The following is a 25381-nucleotide window of genomic DNA, read 5'->3' as shown; positions in this document are numbered from 1 at the left end:
CCTATGGATTTTATTTTGAAAGTGTTTGCCGGAAGCCATTAGTGTCACTGTTGCGGTTGGATGGAAACTCGAGCTCAGACGCTGGAGGTACGCGGATTAAATGAAAGTACAGAATTAGTGTCGAACACTGAAATAAGGAGTCTCTGAAACCACTTATTTATTGTTTGCTTCTTTTGCGGGATACCAAAGTTTGGCTGTCAAGGTAGGCCTAAGCCATATTTAAGTTGGAATTTTATTGCTTGTTGTCAGTGATCAGGTAAGTTACCAGTTACGGTGTCCGGAAAGGTAACATTTGCTGTTTGATATATTTGATAACAAGATGAAGAATAAACGTATAAACAGCTTTTTAAAATGTAAATCTCCTGTCTAGAGAGGACTTCTTAAGATAGCTCACACGCAGGCTTGTTGTTCAGGTAAAACCTGATCAGTAGCCGCCAACAACAATTAGGCTACATTACAGAGATTTTTGTCACATTATTAAGTCTTCTCTGCTGCAATGCTGTCAGAGTGAATGTCACCAACATTTAGTTTCCTTTTCACACCTTGTTTTTAAAACTGTCTCCTAGCCACCTAATCAACGCATTTATTTTCAAAACCATATTAAGCCTAACTGTAGTCCATTAAAAACTCAGTGTTTAAATTTTGTGTGTTGTGATAAAAAACAACCAATCAACGGCTAATATTTATTAGGATTAGCGTAAAATACTGTAAAAACCTTGAAACTGCTGATGTAACTTTTGTCTCACTTTGGAGATTACACTTTTGATTTCCTCCCTGCATCTGTTCTGTCCTTTCCAGTGTCTGCATCTCGTCCACTCCTCGGCATGGCTGAGCCTGCTGAGCTACTGCTCATCAAGGACCAGTATGAGCTGGCATGTCATTCTCTGAGCCGCGGGCAGGCTGCTGAAGAAGCCGGGAAGACAGGGGAGGCCCTGGTGTATTACAGGAAAGGTCTAAAGCACCTTACCCAAGGAATAGAGGTTCCCACTAGGGGGGAGAGACAGCAGGGAGTGTCTTGGGACACGGCTAGGCAGCTTCAGCAGAGGATGAGGGAAACTCTAAGGACTGTCAACGCCCACCTCTCTGACCTGGAGACCTCTCAGCTGACAACAGGATGCCACCGGTTGGTGAATCTCTCTCCCAATCTTTATCCAGACCTGGCACCAAACAGTCAGCCTCCCCAAAGCTCCCTCCACCATCTGTACCCCACCATACCTACTATCACCCAGAGCACAACCCCATATCAAAAAACACCCCCTGTCTGGCCTCTTTCCCCTGCTGCTGTGCACACACACACACTCCCTGCAGCAGCTACAGGAACTACAGACATGGCTAATCCAGGGGACCAGCCTCCGGCATACACACCACAGCCAACAGTCGGCCACCGCAGTTTGGCTTACGGTCCTGCTAGAGGTGGCCTCCGGTCAGGAAAGCAGACCGGAGCAGCAGCAGCAGGAGGGGATGGAAATGAGCTGCTTTTCATCCCCTCTGGGGTGCAGATATTTTTCGTGGCAGCAAATGGACAGGTCAGCACCATGTCTCACCCAGGCTTCCTGTGCATCAGCACATCTGACAGTGACCACAAGGATGCCCCAGCTGGAAGGCCCTCAGCATTTCTACATGTAAGTACAGTGTGTTATGTAAACTATACCAGGTTAAACGACCTCATTACTAGGCCAGTTTTATAATATAGTTATTAACTATGAGTCATCATGTTGGTAGATAGATTGACTACTAGTCTCCCAAAATTTTCAGTGATGTGTCCTCATACATGTATCCTTTGTCCATAATGAGTTTAACACTTGCATATCTTATGGTAAAACATGTCAAAATTGAGCTTTAAAAGTTGACTTGCAACAGCATTCGTTACCTGACTAAGGACATTACAGTTAGTGTTGCAACTAATCATTATTTTCAATAGCGATTAATACAATGATGTATTAATTAGTGGTTTGGTCTATAAAACCTCAGAGAATAGTGAAAAACACCTGGTACAATCTCCTAGAGCCCGAGGTTATGTCTTCAAATGTTGACAGTCTAAGACACAAATATATTCAGTTAACAGTTATGTAAAACAGAGAAAAACAGAAAATCCTCACATTTGAGGATGTTTTGACATTTTTGCTTGAAAAAGATCAATTGATAATCAAAGTATTTTCATTCAATCAACTAATCTATTAATTGACCAATTATTTCAGCTCTACATGTAGTCACAATTGCCGTTACACTCCACTGTAGACGATGAGATTGGTTGGCCGGAAGCTTTTTTTTTTTTCTTACAGTGTTTAGAATATATTTTAGTCATTTGAAACTTAAATTTTAAATTGATAACATTGAGCTGTCCCATTGCAAATCTAAGAAATGGATTTACTATGTTAAAACAATAAAACTATTGGATTCCTGACCCTGTGTGTATCATAATCATTTGAAAACTTATGACAACCTGCGACTACTGTGTGATTTTTGTATTGAGTCAATATAATGCATATAAAATAACAATAATGTATTCTGGCACCTCTACAAAGAGCCTATTATGCCTTGCTCTATACTGCAGTGCAACCCATGACTCGGTTCCATCCAGACCAGGCTAGTGGGCTGCTCTCCTGCTGTATTCTGGTCCTGCTTTGTCCTACAAGACAATGGTCCCATTAACAGATGACTTTGCACTTCTGTTGTGCTGCTGGTCAGTGTCCTGCGCCCTCACAGAGGTCATTCTGTCAGGCGGTATACCAATGCCACGATGCCACAGCCAGTCTGTATCTGTATTATGTCTGTGTGGATGACTGACATAAGTCCTGATGGGGCTAAAATCCTGTAATGTGTCTTTGAGAGGGGAAAACATTGGGTCAAAAGGAGTTGGGGACACTGTCCCCACTGGGAAATGACAATGTATTTTCGTGCCTTGAAAGAGAAACCGGTTGACTTAACCATTTGGGGCTCAAAAGAAACCACCTGTTACTTAATTGGGAAAGCATTGGACATGGTTTTCAGTTCACATCTTATGAAGAACATAACAGTGCACGTGAAGTGTACATCAGTGTTTTAATTTAAACCAATTACAACCAGTCAGAATGAGTGCAACCCCTTTGGTATTGATAGTACATGGGTTGTGACCTCTGACCTAGAGGCCTTCATCATTTCCAACCTCCTCATTTATGTGTGTCTATTGTGTTTTCTAGGTGTGTGACTGGATGTACCCACTGACAGCAGACACTCCAGTGCTATTGGCTAACTCTGGGATCTTCATGTTCCCTGACTCCTTGGCAGAGACGCCGGGGTCCTTCGTAGGCATAGTGTTGTCCTCTGAACTCTGCTGACCGCGAGACATTTAAGGACCTCCTATCACAGCTCGCTGATCTCCGGGTCCAGGTGAGTACTTACTGTCAGTTTGGAGCAAATGTAAGGATGGGTTTGCATGTGGGTGGAGTCAAAGCTTTGGAATAATATGTTGTATGGTGTTTTTCTGTCTTTGGAGAGACAAAGATGGTATTTTGGGTGGGGGTGTTGAAACGTTCGTCAACAAACATTCATAGTGCTTGTCAAGCCCGCAAAACTAAATACAATGGTACTTTAAGACATACAACACGTGTGCCTCTTTTCTCTCTTGACACTTCAGGAGGAAGAAAATAGTTGTCATGGCTTACAGGAATGTATGTTGCCTGTTTGGGTGTATGTACTATTTAAACCATTTTACTGGGTGTCCTTTTATAATGACTTAATGGATTCCCTAACAGGGTCCAGAGGGGGCAGGGTCAGAGGTTATCAACCTGAGTGAGAAAATCCCCCTTGGTCCCACAAATGAGCAAACAAGATTTACAGTGCCAACAGCGGAGAAGGACGGACCACAACTTCCTGGATGGAGTGAAAAGATAGCACAGGGAATCTTGTCAGGTTTGTTTGTAATAAAGTAATACAATTCCTAATAATGAAACTACACAGGCTGTGTGAACAGTACAGTAATTTTTCCTCTGTGTCTGAAAATGACCACTAGAGGGCATAGTTTACCATTGAAGCAATCTCTCCTGAGTAGGTATGAGTGCTGCAAGGAAAATTTTGTCCAACCACCTATTTATTTATTGTTTGAGTTGGAAAGACAGATATTTCAAGATAGGGTTCAGGAAGCAGGGCGGGGATGGAATCTGATGGGGGTATTGGGAACAGAAGGAGAAGAAAAGGGTATAAGAATCACCAGGAAGGCATTATTTAAATTTCTTAAAGACACTGGGTGGGTGAACAGAATATGAGAGCACCTTATTGAGGTTGATAGCTGAGTGATATGATGTTACACACTCCAGTACAGTAGGTGGCGGTATGCACTTAAAAGTTGCTTGCAATCCGCCATTAACTAAGAAGAAGAAGAAGAAGAGCTCCGAGATCGATTGCTTCTGTCTCCACCCACACAGCTGGAGGGACCGCGGCTAACATCGTCTCATCACTCTCCTAATTTTTCTCCACATTTTCAGGTAAGTTGTGGATTTTACAGAGTTAACGGGGCTGTAATAACTTGCTAACATCCCAAGAGTGTAAAAACAATGTTATTGTTATATTTATAGTGAGTTAGCTATACGGAGAGTAGAAACTGATAAATGTGTGTGAGCGAGTACCCGCGAGGGGAAAAAAGCCCTGCATTCAAAACCTTTATGTTAATTAAGTAAAAGTATGCAAGTATTATCAGCAAAATGTACCAAAGTATCATAAGTAAGTATTGATAAGCTCCTGGACAAACGGTGCTGCTATCTGTATTTATGTAACCATGTATCCAACCAATTTAGAACCAGTATAACCTTCCATAACAATACTTTTACTTTTGATACTTTGTACGTTTTGCTGATAATACTTGAATACTTTTACTTAGTTAACATAAAGGTTTTGAATGCGGCTGTGGCTCAGGAGGTAGAGCGGGTTGGCCGTTAATCCCCTGGTTGCGTGTCGAAGTGTCCTTGGGCAAGATACTGAACCCCGAATTGCCCCTGGCGGCTGTTCCGCCAGTGTATGAGTGAGTGTGAATGTTAGTTTCCGTTTGAGCACTTAGGCTCAGTGTATGAATGTGTATGACTGGTGAATGCAGATGTAGTGTAAAAGCGCTTTGAGTGGTCGAAAAGACTAGAAAGGCGCTATACAAGTACGGAGCATTTACATTTGCAATGCAGGAGTACTCGCTCACTTTCCAAATTTCTAACCGTCCCCTGATGATGACGATGCTGCGTCAGGCGACTACGTTTGACGTTGCGTGTTTACATTCTGTGCTCTCCAGCCACGGTTGTCAGTGTGGGCTAACTTTACTACATTAAATGAAAATACGGCTTAATGCGTTATATTTAAACATTGCCGCGTGTAAAGAAGGTAAGTTACCAACCTCATGAAACACTTACAAATACAAGTTTAAAGACCGAAATTGTAACGTATCCCTCGTTTAAAAATGGCGGATGTGTTTATCGTGAGATCTGGCAACTTTGATGTATACTAACTTTCAAGTCTCGCGTTGCCAGTAGTCATGTCTCAGTAGGGCTACAGCTGCCATCTAGCGGTTGAAAATAGTAATTGCATCTTGTTTTAAATTAAAATGAAAGTTAATTTAGTGAACGTTACAGCGAAAATAAAGACAATTTAAATGTTTCAAACTTTTACTTGCATTTGATGATATGATGTCACGCACCTCAACAGCTGCATCGGGTGAAAACTACATGTAACCTATTTGGTCTGAAACAGGGCTGCAGCCAAGCCAAGTTGATTTTAGACCACTGATTGCCACTGTGGGCTAAAAGCAGACTACACGTAGCCTGACCAAATAAGAGCTAATTCGTGGCTACAGATAGACCATGTCAATAATTAATAAAAATAATTATTATATAATATAAATAGTCAATTTAATGACAGTTAATATCTTGTAGATATTATTGACATTGCAAAAATAATGGGATATCAACCATCTCACGTGCTGCCTGGGCAAAAAAACACTATTAATCATTTTTGACTTTTTTTGACTAAAAGTGGGCTACAAATAGCCGGTCTGTCGATGAGCTAAATCGTGGCGACGCACAGGCTGCGCGTAAAACATGTGAGAGAAATGAAACAAAACAACTTGTAATCACTGTTGACTTTGCTTACATTATGGGATATCACACACCGTGCAAGTGATTTTTGCAAAAACACCATGTAACCAAATGTACAGTTATTGTGGCTAGAAGTGGGCTACTCATAACCGGACTAAATCAGGTCTATAACAAACCTAGATGGTGAAATGATGGCTATTGCTTGCTGGGTATGCTCGTTAGCTAATGCTGCGTTCCAGATCTCTCAGAATTTGGATATTTACAACCTCCAACTAAGGCTGGGCAATAAAACAAAAATGATAATTATTGCTTAATATAATTTTCCTCAATAAAAATGTTCAATTTAATTTTAAAATTTAAATTAAAAATTTGAATCACAAACGAATTAGCACTTTTTCTATTACGATATTTATTTTGTTGAGTAAAAAGGACTGAAAAAAAGATTTAACTTAACTTTCACATAGACTGCTCTTTCATCATTATAGTTTTGAATGTTCCGCCTCAGATTTGTTAAAGAGGTGGTATTATGCTCAGGTTCAAAATCTTATCTAGGGGTTGTACCAGAACAGGTTTACATGGTTATATTTTCAAAAAACACATATTTTTCGTCATACTGCACATTACTGCAGCTCTTCTTTTCACCCTGCATGTTGAATGCTTTATCTAGGGAGTGATGCATCTTCAGTGTTTCCCACAGAATGTAACTGTAGCTAACGAATAACATCTGACTGGTGTGTTCACTGTCGCTTTACCTTGTCTGCTCTTATCCACAGTGTCGCGACTTGTAACGTAATCACCGTGTTTCTCTGATAAATGCTACAGTGTGTCGCCTAACCTGAGCGGCCCGCCGAAGTAAAGTGAACGTATGGGAAACACTCTTTTGAAAATTATATTGGTATACATTATATACCGATATACCACCCAGCCCTGCTCACTGTCAAAACTAAGATGACATAAAAAGTTTCTAGAATCTGCACCACACGGCAGTGTTTCCCATTCAGTGAGTTATTTGTGGCGACATGCCTCAGTATCAACGCTGACCTCCACATGTACTATTAATAGAATAGGAGTAAAATCATAATTAATTGCGGAGCAAACACAAATGGAAAAGGAGCCGTCTGTTTAATGAAAAGCTAAAGCATTCAAGTGAGCTGTGAGAAGTCAGTCTATTTTCTTAACACAGCACTGTCAATGTCGGAGACCCACCTTCAAAGAAGTTATACGCAGGCATGTAAGGAGCCTAGCTAAAGGCCCATTTATACTCCTGCGTAAGGTCTACGTGCGTACCTTAGCTATAGGCTACGCACGTAGCCATGCATTTATACTTGTGTGTAGGTGTGTCCGTCATTCTGCAATTACACCCCCAAACGCTAGTTGGCAGTAGTGCGACAGCGTCCACTGTGTTAACTTTTGCCGGCCGAACAGGCTAACTTCCGGTTTAGCGCTTCGCTAATGTAAATGGGGGGTAAAATTGTAAACGTGCGGCTGGTGTAGCCTTTTCAAATGTTATCGACCGAATGGATCACATTCTGATAGTGAAACGAGAGTCATTTCGCTCAGGTTGCGATGGTCAAATATATTGATTCACTGTGTTACAGCCGCTATTTTGGCCGCTAGTAAATGTTACTTCAAAGCGCGGGGTACTTCCGGTCGGCTCGGAGGCATTGCGAGGCTACCCAGCCGACCAGTCACAGAGCTTACTGTCCGCGTCGACTCGACGTGTAGTTACATTTTTGAGGTGCACGTCAGGCATTTATACTTCTGCGTCAAATCGACGGCGTAGCCTCTGCGTAGCCTACGCCGTCGATTTGATGCAGAAGTATAAATTGCCCTTAATAAGGATAGCTATGTTAACGTTAAAATACAGCTGTGTTGTCAAGTTGTCTGTAAAGATTCTCAGTCATCCAGGTCATAGTTACCCAAAGAAGGTTAAAGTCAAGGGCAACTGGACTTGGTTGAAGCTACTGGAAGACGTTTCGTCCCTCATCCAAAGGACTTCTTCAGTTCTGACTGACTGGCAGGGAAACTCAGCTATTTAACCTCAGTGGGGTCGTTTTCCAGCATCGTCGATACCGCTGGTTCGTTAGTGTTCCTGGTTGCTGTAACGACAGTCGTTACAGTCATTAGGACTACTGGAGGCCAAGACTGAACGGCCATCGTTGGTATCTTCACCTGAGGCCAAGAGGTTACGTTTGTTGAGTTTCCTGGGAAAAATAAGTGGTGGCGTAGACCCTCTCCCCTGTTCAATGACGGCTTCTCAACCCGGGTGTAGATGCTTCCTTGACACCTCTTTCAAACCATCCATCTTCTCTGTCTAAAATGTGCACCTGGTGGTCCTCAAACGAGTGTCCTCTGTCCTTCAGATGTAAGTAGACTGCAGAGTCTTGACCTGAGGAGTTGGCCCTTCTGTGTTGAGCCATGCATTTGTGTAGTTTGCCCAATATACAGGCCTGTGCATTCCTCACTGCATTAGACCGCATACACTAGATTGCTTTTCTTGTGTTTGGGTGTGCGGTCTTTGGGATGTACCAGCATCTGTCTTAGTGTGTTCTTGGGTTTAAAAAACAAAGGGATGTTATGTTTGTTGAAAATCCTCCTGAGTTTCTCTGATACTCCAGACACGTATGGAATCACAATGTTGCTTTTGACCTTCTTTTCCTCCTCCCCTGTAGTTTTGTTCTTCTTGGATCTTGTGTCTGTTTTCACAAAGGTCCATTTAGGGTATCCACAGGCTGTAAGTGCCCCCTTCAGGTGGTTCTGTTCCTTCTCTCTGGCTTGGGCGCTTGTTGGTATGTTTTCCGCTCTGTGGTGCAGTGTTCTCATGACCCCTAGCTTGTGCTCCAGTGGGTGGTGTGAATCGAAGAGTAGGTATTGGTCTGTGTGTGTGGGTTTTCTGTAAACACCAATCTGCAGGCTCCTGTCCTCTTCAGTGTGTACAGCGCAGTCCAAGAAGGCCAAACTGTTGTTGTGAACATCTTCTCGTGTGAACTTGATGTTACTGTCCACAGAGTTGATGTGTTCTGTGAAGGCTTGCACTCCCTGGCTTTTAATTTTGACCCAGGTGTCGTCCACATATCTGTACCAGTGGCTCGGTGCTGTTCCTCTGAAGGAGTTGAGGGCTTTATTCTCCACTTCTTCCATGTAGATGTTTGCCACAATCGGGGATACCGGTGAGCCCATGGCACAGCCATGCTTCTGTCTGGAGAATCCTCCTTTGTACTGGAAGTAGGTGGTGTTTAGACAGAGGTTGAGTAATTTACAGATCTGGTCAGGGCTAGTTCTGTTGTCCACGGTGTGGTCTTGTGTTAGCCGTTTCCTTACGGTTTCTACTGCTTCTATGGTGGGGATGCAGGTGAACAAAGAAGTCACGTCATAGGAGACCATGGTTTCATCTGGGTCCAGTTTCAGTCCTTGAACCTTGTTGACAAAGTCAATGGAGTTTTGGATGTGGTGTGGCGTGCTACCCACCAAGGGAGCTAAGATGGTAGAAATATGTTTGGCAATTTCTCATTTATTTATTTAAGGACAGTGCACATTAATAAACATTTCTGTAAATGTGCCAGTGTTAGCCAGCAGGCTAATTTTCAACTGTAGTCCATAATGTCGTAGGTGACCGAGTTGATGCTGCTGATAATTGGCCTGAGTGGGGCTCCTTCTTTGTGTGTCTTGGGTAGTCCATATATGCATGGAATGGCTTCTCCAGGATACAGTAATATTGTTCACGGGAGATGGTGCTGTCCTTCTGTAAACTGTTGCAGACATTCTATGGCCTTTTTCTTGTATCCGCTGGTTGGATCTCACCTCAGTGTCTCATATGTGTTTGTGTCCATTAGTAGTGTGTTGACCTTGTTCTGGTAAAGTACTACCGTGCATCTTCCTTTGTCAGCAGGTAGGATAGTGATGTTTTGATCCTTGCTCAGAGATGTCACTCTGTTCTTGGATGGTGCGGTTGGAAGGGGGAGCCTTCGCATTAGAAAGGGCCGCAGATACCTTTAGTCTGAGCTGTTCCGCTTCTTTTTCTGTTAATTTGTTTTTCCTAATGGCCGATTCTGTGGCTGTGATGAGGTCCACTATAGGTAGCTGCTGTGGTGTCGAGGTTAGCACACTGTACATAGCTGCTAGTCAATATCGATTGCACCCCCCACCCGCACGCGGCGCCACAGTTAGACGGTAATTCTGTGGGAAACATTGTTCTGTGCATTTGCAGATGTTTCTGGTGGTTTCTCTTAAAGCCAATAACCCCCTGCCCCCGCTAAACAATAGTAAGCAACCTGATTGGTCTGCTTGACCATGACATCACATAGCTGGTGCTGCACAGATAATAAATACTGCAGGTAAGGAACCATTCATTCACTTTGTTTTCGATTCTGACTGCAGAGACCACCTTTTGCCCTTTGCAAGGACATTTTCAACTTGAGCTACACTCCTGTTTTTGTGCTCCTTGTCTTTGGCAGAATTTTCTATACTTTCATCCCAAGACTCTCACTCCCTTTCCAAGGACTTCTTTTTTTTTTGGAAAATGGCAGCAGAAGCCGACAAGTAAGTTCAAATTTCTTTTCTCTAGTGGATTTTTACTATTTGTGTTGTGTCTGTTCACATCTGTGCTTGTTATTGACAATTCAGTTGACATGATATGGATAAAAGCAGGATAAAACTAATGGTGATAATAAGCAAATTGTGACAAACTCAAAGATAGTTTTCTATTATCTGTTTAAATTAAGGCTTCTTTCTCATCCCAAAAACGTGTGAAATAGATTCCAAAGGAGTGACTTGTAACTTTTGGTGACCTAAATTAGGTCAAGGGTGAAGTGTGAATTGGTCAGCCACTTTAGCACACCTCAGGCCTCTGTCCTAAGAATGCTGAGAAACCAGTTCTGGTAGCACTACAGTATGAGAGGTTTTGCTTTAAAAGGAAACTGAACTAGTGGAATACTTCCCTCTTAAACCACAACTTTATGTATATTTTTTATTTTATGTATATTTTATATTTTAACTGTATATTTTATATTTTAACAGATATTAACAGATATTTTTTGTTTGTCTCTGCAGATGCTGGACGCATACTACATGTGGATCCGCCCGGGTCAAGATAATGAAGACAGGCTGTTTTTGTCCTCAGCGGGCACAAAGGTCAGGAGTGCGGGCAATGACGTCACTCGTCTGCACGCACAGTAAGTATTAACAGCAGTCCATAGGTCCAAAAATATCTGTTGAATTAGCGTAACGGATTTGTGCATTTAATATATAGATCAGCCTCAAGAAAATTATATAATTCAAGTTTGGGAGCTTCATCTGATATTTCTTCCCCATTGCAGCTACAAACTGCCGGACATCAAGAGCCAGGAAATTCGTAGGACCGTGGAGACAGATGCTGCTGCCAACTTCACGGAGGAGCAGAAGGCGTCTGTGGCACACTACATGGCCCATTCGACTGCTGTGGCAAACCAGCACTACCGGATGAAGACCCTGGACACTGTTGTGGCGACCGCGAACCTGCTCAGCTCCCTGACACGGTATGTAATCATCTGAAACAGTCAATTATTAATTAAATATTAATAATTATATTTGTCTCTCAGTGCTCATCCACCTGTTTGTCAGTGTGTAACCTGGAACTTCCCCTGTGAGTGCCACCCGTCTCTGGAAACCGCAGGGAGATGGATCAGACACTCCAAAAAGAACTTTAACGTGCAGCCACGCCACTGCACAGTGACACTTCCAGAAGGAGACAGACACGTCCTGCTCTTTCAGGCCACAAAGGACATTGTCAGTGACGAGGAGATCCGCTTCGACCACGGTGTGAAGAGGAGGTCTTTTCGTGGGGAGGAAGAGGAGCTGAAGTGGCTGGATGTCTGACAAGTTTCCCTGACAGACTCTGTCTTACTGTATTATATTGTACAGCTTGTGTTGTTATTGTATAATGAATGCGTGTAAATAAAGTGTGTGTGATTTAACATTAACCGTTTCTGTGTCTGACTCAAATAAGGGGTACCTCACTATGGGCCTCTCCAAATGGCCACATTTTCTCACAGTAAAATCCCAGAGACCCCGGCGTTGGCATAGACATTGTGGAAGGGGCCACGAACATGAGTCATTTGAGGCATATCTGCTTACATCAGTAATATGACAAACACATGCTCATCCACTCAGTGATTGCTAGTAAAATACTGCCAGGATCTCACTGATTTATGCTTTAATTTTAATCATCTCCTGTGTGTGTGATGAAACAGGTAGAACTGAAGACACGACCCCTGACCCAGCTCACAATAGCTCTGTGTTTGGTAGAACTGAAGTCATGACTTTACTGAAAGCTGGCTGACTGGCTGGTCTCTGCCTCTGTACAGATGCAAATTTCCACCACACCCCCCACTGTCTGCTGCAGGACAGCTGGGTAGCAGAGGTCGTGTTAGGTGTTTACTGCCACCCAGTGTTCCCAGCCAAGATGACACAGGTTATAATTTATAAGAGAAGACCAGCCTGTTGACTGCTGATGTTGTTTGTAGTTCAATGTACCTACAGGCCCATAGCTGTGGTGGAAGATACTTTCTCATTTTTTATCTCTGTGTGTGGAATTTCTTCTGAGGAAATGAGGCAATAATTTACTGTCCATTTCTTTTCCCTTTTCATTTTGGGAAGATTTACACGAGGACATGACATGGCGTGCTGAAATGAAAACAATGTGTACAGAAATGATTTTTTTCTAAACTCAAATCTATTTGAATGTTAAATATATTGCATAACAAAGCACGACATTGAAAAATTAGGTTTTTCTAAACGAGACAAAGGGTATTTTGTTGAAGACAACAAGAGGGAGCACATGGAAACTCCCCTTGATTGAGGGATTGAAATGAGAAGACTAAGTGTCTTTTTTATGTTAAAATAAATAATTAAGGATTTCTTTCATTGTCTTACAGATGTTGACTTCCGTGCTGCGCTGATCCTGCTGCCCTACATCTTTAAAGAGAAGGTCGACCAGTTCATCACATTGGGACAGGTATGCAGTTATGCAGTAATTTTAGTCCACAGAGGTTTGGGGTAAAACACATGGTTGTGTCTCTCTCTAGAACATTGCCTTTTTAACATTTCAACCTGTTTTTGCTAAACACTGAGTGGTCTGCAACCTTGCTCACTAAGCTGGATTTGTTGTCTAGGTGGCTGACTTCACCTTCTGACATTTGTTTTCTTTGAACAGTGTGACGCTGAAAGTCCCTACCCAGCTGTACAGCTGGTAGACAACGACTGGAAGATGGCATTTTCCTGGAAGGTTCCAGTTTCTGTCAGAGTGGATGGTGTGGATCTGTGCAGGGGAGCAGGAGTTGAAGAGGGATTAATTGCAGCCTTCTGTGCCTACTTTGTTTTCAACTTGGCTTACCCACCCTACATGAAAAATACGCTGACCTTCCTCCAGCGTACTATGAACATTTACTGAGGTCGGTGAAAAGTCCCTACCCGTCACTGTGACTCGAATGATAAACATTCTCTATTAAAGATGCCACGACCATATAAATGTTAATATCACATGTGGACTTCATGACTGCAAGTCAACTTTTAGAGTATATGAATCGTTCAGGCGTCATGTGTACCGTAAACATAGGGAGCATGTGCTGCCTGATAGCGATGAAAATGAGATGGACTGACACGAACAACGACAGTGACACGGAGAGCACAGACAATGATCTACCGCCTAGAGCCGACATACCACCAAGTATGGATGCACTTTAAAGACAATCTCTGTAGTTTCAGCCTGTAGAGAGAGAAACCACATTCCACAGGCTGTCCAACAGGGAATTGTAAATGACCAAAACTTTTTATTTTGTTTTTTTAAAGAACATTACAATGCTTTTATTACTTACCATCTTCAAAAAAATGGGTTCAATATTTTGGAATGTCCTGAACTGAGAGAGGTGATACAGTCTATTGATTTTTTTTTTTTTGAAAAAGCTTCAGCAGCTGTTAGATCTCCATACATGTTGAAAGAACATTGTGAGTCTACACTAAAATTGGTTGAACCTGTGCATCATGTTTTGGGGTCAGAAAGTGGACACAAAATAGGTACATACCCTTTTGTGCCTATCACTAAGGTTTTAACAAACTATTGCTCACATGAGGACATACTTGATGGAATTCAGGCCAACGGATTCAAGGCCAGAGATCCAGATTATTTAAGCGACTACTCTGATGGTACTTACTTCAAGGAACATAACTTCTTCAAAGTTAATCCACATGCCTTGGAATTTTAAGTTGTCAACCCCTTAGGCTCTAAGCGAACCAAGCACAAGCTTTGTGCTTTCTATTATAATATTGGCAACCTTGAAAGCAAACATCGATCAAAACTTAAGCATATCCATCTGGCTGTTTTAGTAGGTCAAGCATTTGTGAAACGTTGTGGTTTGCAAACCATCTTAAAACCCATGTTAGATGATCTTAATAAACTTGCAAGTGATGGTATCACTAATACCATGGATGGGATTGAGCAGACTATTCATGCTGCATTGGCAACATTTTCAGCTGATAATCTTTCAGCCCACATGTTGGCTGGTTTTACTATGTCATTTAACTCGCACAGAGTTTGCCACCTATCGCATGGCAACATATACAGAGATGAAAGAGAAATTCTACAAGGACGATTTTGTCTTGAAGCACAGAGGCACATGAGTATCATCTGACATGTATTGAAAACCCTGAGCACATATGGTGTAAATGGTTCTTCTCCATTAAATGAACTGAAGTATTTTGATGTGACAAAAACATTTCCACCTGATATAATGCATGACTTACTGGAAGGAGTTATCCCTCTTACGATTAAACTAGTTGTGTGCCAAGCTCACAAAGAAAAGCACGTAACAATTCAAGAGATAAATGAAGAACTACAACAACTTTCAATTGGTCAAAATGATGCGAAAAATAGACCTCTGGTATTGCAGGGGAAAGTCTAAGTATATTAAGCTTACTTGTTTGTGAATTCCTTGGAAAAATGAAAGATACTTTTGGTAATGTCATAACTCCAAAATGTCATTATATGATTCACTATCCCAGACTCATTACAATGCATGGTCCCCTGCATTCACTGTGGTGTATGCGCTTTGAAGCCAAACACCAGTATTTGAAGAATGTTGCGAGTAGCTGCAGAAATTTTATTCATGTAGCAAAAACTTTAAGCGATAGACACCAGATGCGCCAGTGCTAGGAGAACATACTTGATGACTTTGAGATGGTTACAGGTTTTCATCGCTCCCATTAGAGCTACAGAGATGTCTTGCTAATGTACATGGGAGTGAAGATGCATGTAAAAACATGCAGCGTGTGTCAAGGGTGATGATTTGAAAATATATAAATTGAAAGTATTAGAAGTAAAACATAAATGTCATTGATAAATTGTGTAATGAATGTCAAGTTTAATAAATGTGGTAAGACATTATTTCTGACTGTTTCACATGCTTTGATTACAAATTTGCCATCATAAGGTAGAAAGGGCTTATCAGTGGGGCAGTACCCTCAAAAGGCCACATTTGTACCATTTCTAAAAGTCCATTTAGGTACCATAACATTTAGGTCCATATTTGTCTCCAGGGGTACATATTTGCCCACATAAGGTACAAACTGTAACGGTACCAATACGTACACATGTTAAGGGGTACAATGGTTGTACCTTTGAGGGTACTGCCCCAGTGACAAGCTGTTGGACCCCTAAAAGGTACAAATTTAGCACATTATTTCTAACAGTGTAGACTTGGGTGAGGGGCTGGTGTCTGACGCCGGCCCGCTTAAGCAGCCTGATGAAGTACAGCCTCTGTTGAGCTTTTTTCACTGTAGCTGTAGTGTTTTTAGCCCAGCTAAGGCTCTCTGTGATGTGAAAGCCCAGGAACCTGTCAGTCTGTTCAACCTCTGTCCCCATAATGATGACAGGCTGCAGAGGGGGGGCTCTTTTCCTGAAATCCAGAATGACTTCTTTTGTTTTATCTATGTTGAGGACAAGATCATTGTCCTCAACATAGACAGTGATCTTGTGAACCAGGTCCCTGTATGATGACTCATTCCTTCCTTTGATCAGGCCAAGGATGGTGGTGTCATCCGCGTACTTAATGATGATGTTACTGTCCTGTGTGGAGGCACAGTCATATGTGTACAGTGAAAAGAGTTTAGGGCTGAGACAACAGCCCTGTGGGGTTCCTGTGCCGACTGTGAGCTCAGCAGAGACCTTCTTTCTGTCTGTAAGGAAGTCCAGAATCCAGTTGGGTGGGTGTTGGTACTCCCAGGTCTGCCAGCTTGGCAGTCAGCTTAGTCGGTCTGATTGTGTTGAAGGCGGAGCTGTAATCAAGCAACAGTATCCGTACATATGTGTTGTTAGAGTCCAGGTGTTGCAGGGTGGAGTGAAGTGCCACCGCATCATCCACTGATCTGATTGAGCGGTAGGCAAACTGAAGGGGATCCACTTTGTCTGGAACCACAGAGTTTATATGTTTTAGTACCAGTTTTTCAGACACTTCATGTCAACTGGTGCGAGTGCCACGGGTCTGAAGTCATTCGTTGTGTTTGGTTTTTTGGGGACCGGCACAATAACAGAGGACTTAAAGGTGCGTGGAACTGTTTCCTGTGAGAGAGAGGAGTTAAAGATGTCTGTATACACCTCTGCTAGTTGTTCTGCGCAGGCCTTCAGGATTCTCGTGCCGCACGGTCAGGTCCTACTGCCTTGCGGAGGTTCACCTGCCTCAGAGCCCGGAGGACCTGTGTGTGCGTCAACTGGAGTGCATTCTCTTCTGGATCACAGGGGGCCTTTTGGGGAGTATCTGTGTTGTGCTGGTCAAATAAGGAGTAAAAGCTGTTGGGGTTGTCTGGTAGAGCAGCATGAAAATATGAATATTTACAATATTACAGTTGCACTAAACATGCAGTTGACAAAAATAAATGTAACAAAATATATAATTTTTGAATAAATAGGTGCAACTTAGAAAGGAAAAATAAATGTGGCAGTTATTTACAAAATATGAATATTTACAATATTACAGTTGCACTAAACATGCAGTTGACAAAAACAAATGTAAAAAAATATATAATTTTTGAATAAATAGGTGCAACTTAGAAAGGAAAAATAAATGTGGCAGTTATTTACAAAATATGAATATTTACAATATTACAGTTGCACTAAACATGCAGTTGACAAAAACAAATGTAAAAAAATATATAATTTTTGAATAAATAGGTGCAACTTAGAAAGGAAAAATGTGCTGTGTAGTAAAATCTTTGCAGCAACTTATGGCTTGATCATCCTGGAGAAGAATCTCTTGATCTTCTTCAGCCACTTCTTCCGGCATTTGACTTCAACAAAGTGTGTGTTTCCTTTATCATTGTTAGTGTTGCCCTCATATGAATTATGACTAACAGGAGCAGCTGAAGCAGCCTTATCTGTGCCTGATGCTTTCTCATCTGTCCCAGCATAGTTGGGGTCATTAAAGCCAGCACTGGCTACTTTGTCTGGTAGTCCAGTGTTTTTAGTTCCAGCAGTGACAATGTCAGCTGTGGCCGGTGGTTCATTTTCTTCAGTTCTATCATCAGCTGAAAGTGTATCATCCAATTTAGTAATGGACGAACCATTTCTGGATGTTTTAAAGGGTTTGCGTTTAACCAATGAATGCTCCAGTTGGCAGGCTTCCATGGCCAAACAGGCAGATCTCACATAAGGGTCTTCGTTAGTGTGAAAGTGTTTCATTGTGACAAAACTGTGCTCTAAAGCTTCGCTGGGGGTGATTCTTTTTTCAGGATTCACTTGCAGCATCTTTTTGATGAGGCTTAAAAAGGCCCGTGTGTCTTCATATTCAGCACGATTCTTCACTTTTGATCGGGTCTTCGCCATGTCATCCAGACTGGTAAACTTGTTGTAAGAGGGAGAGGCAAACTTGCCTGTCATGTTGTAGTATGCATGGCTACTATTCAGCTTCCATCTAAAGTTTTTAATGTGGAAAAATAGGTTGGTCTTTCGTCCATGTCTCAGCATGTCATTATCAGGCAGACCCTGCATCTGCACGATATCGCTCATGAGGTCATACTCACATTCAGACTCTGTTGGATAAAGGTGCTTTCCCATGTACAGGAAGGCCAAAGTGCAACCTAGTGCCCACATATCGATGGCCTCGTTCATTGGGAGGCCCAACAAGTCCTCTGGGGCCCTGTAAGCAACGCACTGGTCGGTGTTGTCATACCTCAATGTGGAAACTGGTCCTGCTGCACCAAAACCAATCAGTTTCACCTTGAATGACTGCAACTGATTCACAAGCATTACCTTATGTGGCTTGATGTCTGTATGAGCCAGACCGATGCTCTTGAGAGCATTCAGAGCCACCAGGAGCTGTTGTGTGATTACTCTGATCTCAGATAAACACAGTGGCTTGAAGTGCCTCCTTTTCATGAAGTCGTACAGATTTATGTCGAGCAGTTCATATTCCAGACAAATGTGGGCCCTGTGTGTAAAACGCCAATTGAACCTGATCAAGTTGTTCTTGTCTGGGTCAAGCTTACGGAGTTCTTGAAGCGCGGCCAACTCCCTTTCATCAGGCATGGGGAAGGTATAAGGCAAAACCTTCACAGCCACGTCCCTGCCATCCTGAAATAGTTTGCACCGCACCACACGCCTAGTAACTCCTTTCGCCAGGTGCGCCCTTACAAGATACAGTCTTGATTTATCAAGAATGTAATTTTCTTTAACGAGATGATTCATTTCTCTAGCGAATATTTCAAAGGGTTTGCATTTATCCAATGAATGCTCCTGCTGACAGTCTTCCATGGCCAAACAGGCAGATCTCACATAAGGGTCTTCGTTAGTGTGAAAGTGTTTCATTGTGACAAAACTGTGCTCTAAAGCTTCGCTGGGGGTGATTCTTTTTTCAGGATTCACTTGCAGCATCTGTTTGATGAGGTTTAAAAAGGCCTGTGTGTCTTCATATTCAGCACCATTCTTCACTTCTGAGTGGGTCTTCACCATGTCATCCAGACTGGTAAACTGGTGGCCTGTTCTGTGGTAGTTTTCATATTTATCATTCAGCCTCCATAAATAGTTTTCACAGGTGAAAAATGTGCTGGTCCTTCCTCCGTCTTTCAGCATGTGTTCATCAGGCAGACCCTGCATCTGCACGATGGCTCTCATGACCTCATAGTCAGACTCTGTTGGATAAAGGTCCTGTCCCATGTACAGGAAGGCCAAAGTGCAACCTAGTGCCCACATATCGCTGGCCTCGTTCATTGGGAGGCCCAACAAGTCCTCTGGGGCCCTGTAAGCAACGCACTGGTCGGTGGTGCCATACCTGAATGTGGAAACTGGTCCTGCTGCACCAAAACCAATCAGTTTCACCTTGAATGACTGCAACTGATTCACAAGCATTACCTTTTCTGGGCTGATGTCTGTATGAGCCAGACCGATGCTCTTGAGAGCATTCAGAGCCACCAGGAGCTGTTGTGTGATTACTCTGATCTCAGATAAACACAGTGGCTTGAAGTGCCTCCTTTTCATGAAGTCGTACAGATTTATGTCGAGCAGTTCATATTCCTGATAAACGTGTTGAAAGTCTTTAAAATGCCTATTAAACCTGACCAAGCTGTTCTTGTCTGGGTCAAGCTTACTGAGTTTTTTAAGTGCGGTCAACTCCTTTTCACCAGACCAGGGGAATTTATTATGCATAATCTTCACAGCCACGTCCTTCCTGGCCCATTGAAATAGTTTGCACTGGAACACTTTCCCTGTACGTCCATTATGTAGGGCCGCTCTTACAAGATACAGTGTTAATCTTGATTCATCCAACACACAGTTATTTTTTACGATAGAACTACACAACTTTAGTTTAGGTAATGCTGATCCCATTTCTACAAGTTAAATGTTTCCACCAGCTCTCATTCAGTATCCTATTGAACTTTTTTCTTCTTTTTTTTTTGTTGTAACTTGTGCCAAAAAAAACCCTGCTTTGAGAAAAAGATTTGTGAAGATATCACCGTGGGCTTCTGACTTAATGTATATATATAAAGTCAGAAGCTGGGTAGGTCATTTCTGCCAGGTGATGTCACATTTTGAATGCAGTGTAACATTTTGCCTTTATCTTCAAAGATCAAAGCACAACGTCACACCTGATTTAAAAAATAATACATCAATGTAGGACGTCAAAGAACCTTATTATCGTGACGTCACATTTAGTATTGGTTTGAAATTGACAACATTATTACGTTTATGTAAGCTCTAATCAATCTTTAATTATTACGTTTATATATGAGGATGAGATGAGATTTCTCTCTGTCAGTGCTGTGTGTGTTCGTGCTGTTCGTGTCGATTCATAGTTTTCACGTGACATCACACTCCAATGAAAACGCTCCCTTGAATGGCAAAAAGAATTTCCGTTGCCTTCCAACCAATATGCAAGTGATACACTGTTAAGCTGATGATACACGGGGCAACTATTTGAGCAACGTTGCCCTGCACGATTGCTCTATAAGTTGCTCTGTGTATCATCAGCTTTACTTTTTGCGTTGCCAAAATGCTGGATGCTTGTTTGTGCTTTTACTAATCGAGAAGACAAGCCTGAGCTATGTTAGGTGAGGGATTCCCCAGAAGGTAAAAGTAAACATTTCCGCAGTCCGAGCGGTGGCCGGAACCTGGCAGTAGAAATACGGCAGCGGATGCTGTAACGTTGTATGGATCAGATATGAACAACACTTGCAGTTTGTGTTCATATCTTTCTTTTTGTTGAGTTGAAAGGTGATCCAAATAAAATTTGACTGCTGCGTCTCTACGGGGGAGTCGCGGTGTGAGCCGCTATGTTGGTCCGTTGTTTTGCCCTCCAGGTCACTGTGCATGTCACGTGACTGAAAACTATGAATTGCTGTTCAAAACGTTGATTCAATATTGGTGTAAGATCGCCAAACACTACTGGATCTTCGTTTCTCTGCCAAAGATCTAGTAAGGTTTGATCATGGCGGATATAAAACTTTGCCCCCGCTCCTATCGGGAATACCTGCTTGCCTTTGCCGCTCTGAGGCTTCACATCTCCGGCGTAGGCCTAAGCGCTACCGCCGCCGGGGAAAACGCAGCGGTCAGCTGGTGAGGTTGAAAGCCTGTTTAGCGTCTTCTTCCTGGGCTGAGTACCAAGCGGTGCCTCGGCTCCTCATTCCTCGGCGATTGCTGGACCCTGTCGACGCCTGGTAGGTACCTGCTGTCGGCCTAGATGAGGTGTTCCAGCCATGCGGCCCCTGCTCTCCTCGCCCCCGCTGGCGCGGGGAAAATCTGCGGAACCTGCGGCCTCTGTGTCGGGTTCCTCAGAAAATCAGCGCTGCTGAACCGCCTGTTCCTGTCAGAATTGGCCTGATAAACGCTAGATCGCTAGCAAACAAAACTTTGAACCTTGAGGATTTCCTCTTCTCTGTGTGACTGAGACATGGCTGAGTGTTGGTGAGTCCAGTGCCTTTTCTGAACTCTTACCGCATGACTGTTGCTGTTACGTCGGGCAGAGGAGGAGGCATATAGCAGCTGTTATAAGAATGTCTAGAAATGTAATTGTCGCCATCATCCTCGGTCACCAGCTTTGAGCTGAGCTTATATCACACAGTGTTGTGTGCAGTGGTCTACCGGCCTCCCAAATACAATAAGGACTTTGTAAATGACTTGTCTGTAAATACGATCGTGTCCTCATTGTTGGGGATTTTAATGTTCATGTGTGTTGTCCTGAAAACCCACTGGCAAAATACTTTTTACACCTCAATGACTCTTTTAATCTTGTGCAGTCTGTGTCTGTATGGGATTAATATCCCGCCATGATTCAAAATTTTGAAAACTCAAAATCTTACAAAACAAAGTTTTGTAAGATCGAAAACTAAGATTTGCAAGCCTGCAAACATTGTTGTTTTTGAGTTTTCCTTCTTCAGAACATTTTTTTACGATGTTGCACAAACAATTTTGTTCTCCCAGTGCATTAGTTTGTTTTCCAGGTTTGAAACCTTGTAAATGATGATCTGAAAATTGAGATTCAAAAGGGCAAAACTTTATTACATTTGCACTCCTATTGCAAACTATCTTTTTTCAGAGCTGAGTTTACAACACACACTTTGCAGAGATACGCCCACACGGTTGCAAGCTTGCGCCTCACGTGATTTGTGGCATAGACTGTATATGAAAATGGACGTAGCGTTCGTGACGTCACCCGTTGGTTTCTGCAGAGCCGTTTTGCAGCAAGGGGGTAAGCCAGAGAAGGGACAGTGAAGCCGATCAAAGCCTGCATGGAGGGATCCATGTAGGCCCAAAAATGATGTCAAAACCCTGTGAGAGGTGTAACCGTATTGCTTAGATTATAAACTCTCGGCAATCAAAAAAAAAACTATCAGAGCAATCATCTGCTTTGGTGTTTGACAGGTGAACCTTGTAGGTGGGCTGATTAAACAGTGATGATCCGAGTCAAACACACTGAGCCATGAAACGTTTTGTTGGCGCATTTCTACAGCTACCAGAATTACGGTGTTTCTGCAGTTCTACGTCATTAAACCGCGGTTATGCTGCGCGATCATGCGCAGTAGACGCTGGTGCTAACAGGAAGTGGCCCTGTAGTAGTTTTTTATTGGTCCAAAACTGGCTTCACTGCTCTCCATTCAAATCAGCGGGGTGGCTTCGTCCAGTAATTGGCGGAGCTGGCTGTTGTTCTGTCGATTTATGCTATCGAGATGTGCTACTTAGCGGTTCTGCGCATGACAGCTGTTCCATGTTTTCCTGCTCTATATTTGTTACTTGTTCACAAACGGTCCAGCAACACCCACCAACCCTTAAAAGCAGTGGACCTCAGTCCTCGGCAACATAATATGTGATTTAAATATTTTAAATAACACCAGAATTTTCTTCTCAAGGATTGCTTTTCATTTTCCTGTTTTTTTTTCTGTGTACCATCTGTCTGCCGTCTTACGAGGCACTTTCTAGAGGTGTTTGAAAACTCCTGATGTAACCGGTTTACATCACTTCTTCAAACAACAAAATAGTGGATAAAAATGTTAAAACAGTTGTTGAGGTGTAAAGTTGGATACATATATTCAAAAAATAATTTCAGAAATTTACACAAAGGAAACAACATCTATACACAGTTTACTGAACGTAAACATGAAAATAAAGCAACTGCCATCTAAACAAATGCGTGGCAATAAATCGAATCTATACATTACTCCTTAAAACAAGTAAATCTTCATGACTCTGAGGGTCCCTCTGCGTTGACGTGGCTGGAGCAAAAGTTAGGATACAACATCATTGTAAATGCTTTGTTTTATGGGTCTGTAATTTCCTAACGATTCCCCAAATGATTCCCCGAGAAGTTTCATTCATGTAATTATTCATTATTCATATATGTACTTCATATATGTTGAATTGTATGCTCCCTGTAGACAAATTGTTTAGCTGACTTGTTGTCCACTGACTAAACACTGCCTATGTTACACTAGCACCTAAGTGAAATAAATTAATTGGAAGTTGCCAACACTGTCTCTATCTTCCCTATAATTAGAACCAAACTTTATTTACAGAAAATTTCCCAGAAAATTATTAGGAAATCACAGACCCATAAAATAAAGGGTTAGCACAGTTTCTTTAATAAGGAAATGGGGACTTGATGTCCCATGAATATCTCTTGCTCATCAACTGACCTCATGCTGTGCACTAAATAAAAACACCAACTACTGAAACATCTCACTTTTTAAAACAACCCTGCAAGTCATCCTATCAAATAACTCGGTCACTTTGGAGTGATCCCATTGGCTGGTAGGTGTGGATTAACTTTAACACACGCTGAAATTGTTTAGTATAAAAATAAATCGTGTTGTGCCGTGTCAGGAGTTCCTGTCCCCTACAGTGACCGCAAGTGTTTCTTTTGTCCCGCTGCTAATGTGGTGAATTTCTCTGTGTTGCAGCATTTATTAAAACATGTTTATGTCATATTATACCAACAGAATATGCCAATAGTGTCGGTCAGAAAGACAGAGGTCTGATAACAGCAGATGTTTGAGAAGGCGTTTCTGGGCATCTCTATTAGAAACATTAGTCTCAGGTCAGCTGATAAAGTCTCATGCCATATGCCATGCGCTTTGTTCGGATGATGCAGGAGGAGGCAGAGATAATTGGGGAGACCACAGGTACAGATCACATTATTAAGTCTACTCCTTGGACTAGGAAAGGAGGCTGCATGCTTATATTACGAGAGCGGCTGATATTTATTTTGGCCTGTCTCCTAAGGAGGTCAGTGTAGTAGGTGTCATTAAAAAGCACTCAAAATGCAGATCACTTATACTGTTCTTACTAAAACAAATTTAAATTCATTTAAAAATGTGAAATTTGTATAGGCCTATTCTGTAAATAGCTTTTTAATTTTTATCTTAATTATTCTTAATTTTATTGTTTATTTTCATTTTTGTCTTATCTTTCTAAATTATGTTTCATTTATTCACTGTTTCTGAAACTGCTGCAACATGCAAATATTCCCAGTGCAGGATCAGTTTTATTTTATTATGATCATGTCAGGTTCATAAACAATCTCCATCTAACCATTTCTCCTCTGTTTTAGGTGCACACATTTGCATATTTATATAATATATTTATAATATATGCTTAATATAATATGAAATACTCTAAACAATTCAAATTTGGGCTGTCAGGTTAAAAAGCAACCTGACAGCCCAAATTTGAAAATTGAATATTTAAAATAAAAATTTATGTGTGGTTGTTTTTTTTTCATTTTATCTTCTTTTACGATACATCTATAAGAAATTGGTTTAAGGAAGTGTAGCTTCAGGCTTAAAATGTTTATCTATCCTAATATGCTGCTAAAACATGTATCTTAGAGACCAGTGGCCGTTGTAGACCAATTTTATTGAGGGGGCCAGGCTGGGGCCAGTTGTTTTGTCAGAGGGGCATCCGGGACAAAAGAGACAAAGGCCATGTTCAAGCTTTGAAATATCTTGTTTAGCATATAGCAGTTGTTTCAGGTTTTGGTCCTGATGGACCGCAGCCTCCTGCCAGAGGAGGCAGACTGAAACAGTTTGTGTCCGGGATGGGAGGGGTCAGATGCAATCTTTCCTGCACGCCTCAGAGTCCTGGAGGCATACAGGTCCTGAAGAGATGGAAGGAGACAACCAATCACCTTCTCTGCAGAGCAAGAGGTAACACACATAGAGCTGCAGGACGACAGTGGACATAATTTGATAAATGCTGCCACCTTGTGGTTGAAAGAGACTTTGTACAAAGAGGCAAAGATAAACACATTTTTCAGATATAACAAAGTTCCACCATCTTTTCTACACCATGCATCACCATGCCAATCTTCTTTATTTGT

At 42.1% G+C, this 25381-nt stretch overlaps 1 pseudogene; it reads left to right on the top strand.

Moving 5' to 3' along the window:
* Positions 1–42: 42 nt before the first annotated feature.
* Positions 43–11728, top strand: LOC119902850 (annotated as a pseudogene).
* Positions 11729–25381: the final 13653 nt, after the last annotated feature.

Source organism: Micropterus salmoides, unplaced genomic scaffold (genome assembly GCF_014851395.1).
Source record: "Micropterus salmoides isolate LMB-PRFRI ecotype aquatic unplaced genomic scaffold, ASM1485139v1 Ms_hic_scaffold_14, whole genome shotgun sequence".
In the NCBI taxonomy this organism is placed as follows: Eukaryota; Metazoa; Chordata; class Actinopteri; order Centrarchiformes; family Centrarchidae; genus Micropterus; species Micropterus salmoides.
The sequence above is the reverse complement of the archived record's forward strand: the minus strand, read 5'-3'. Positions and strand labels throughout refer to the sequence as shown.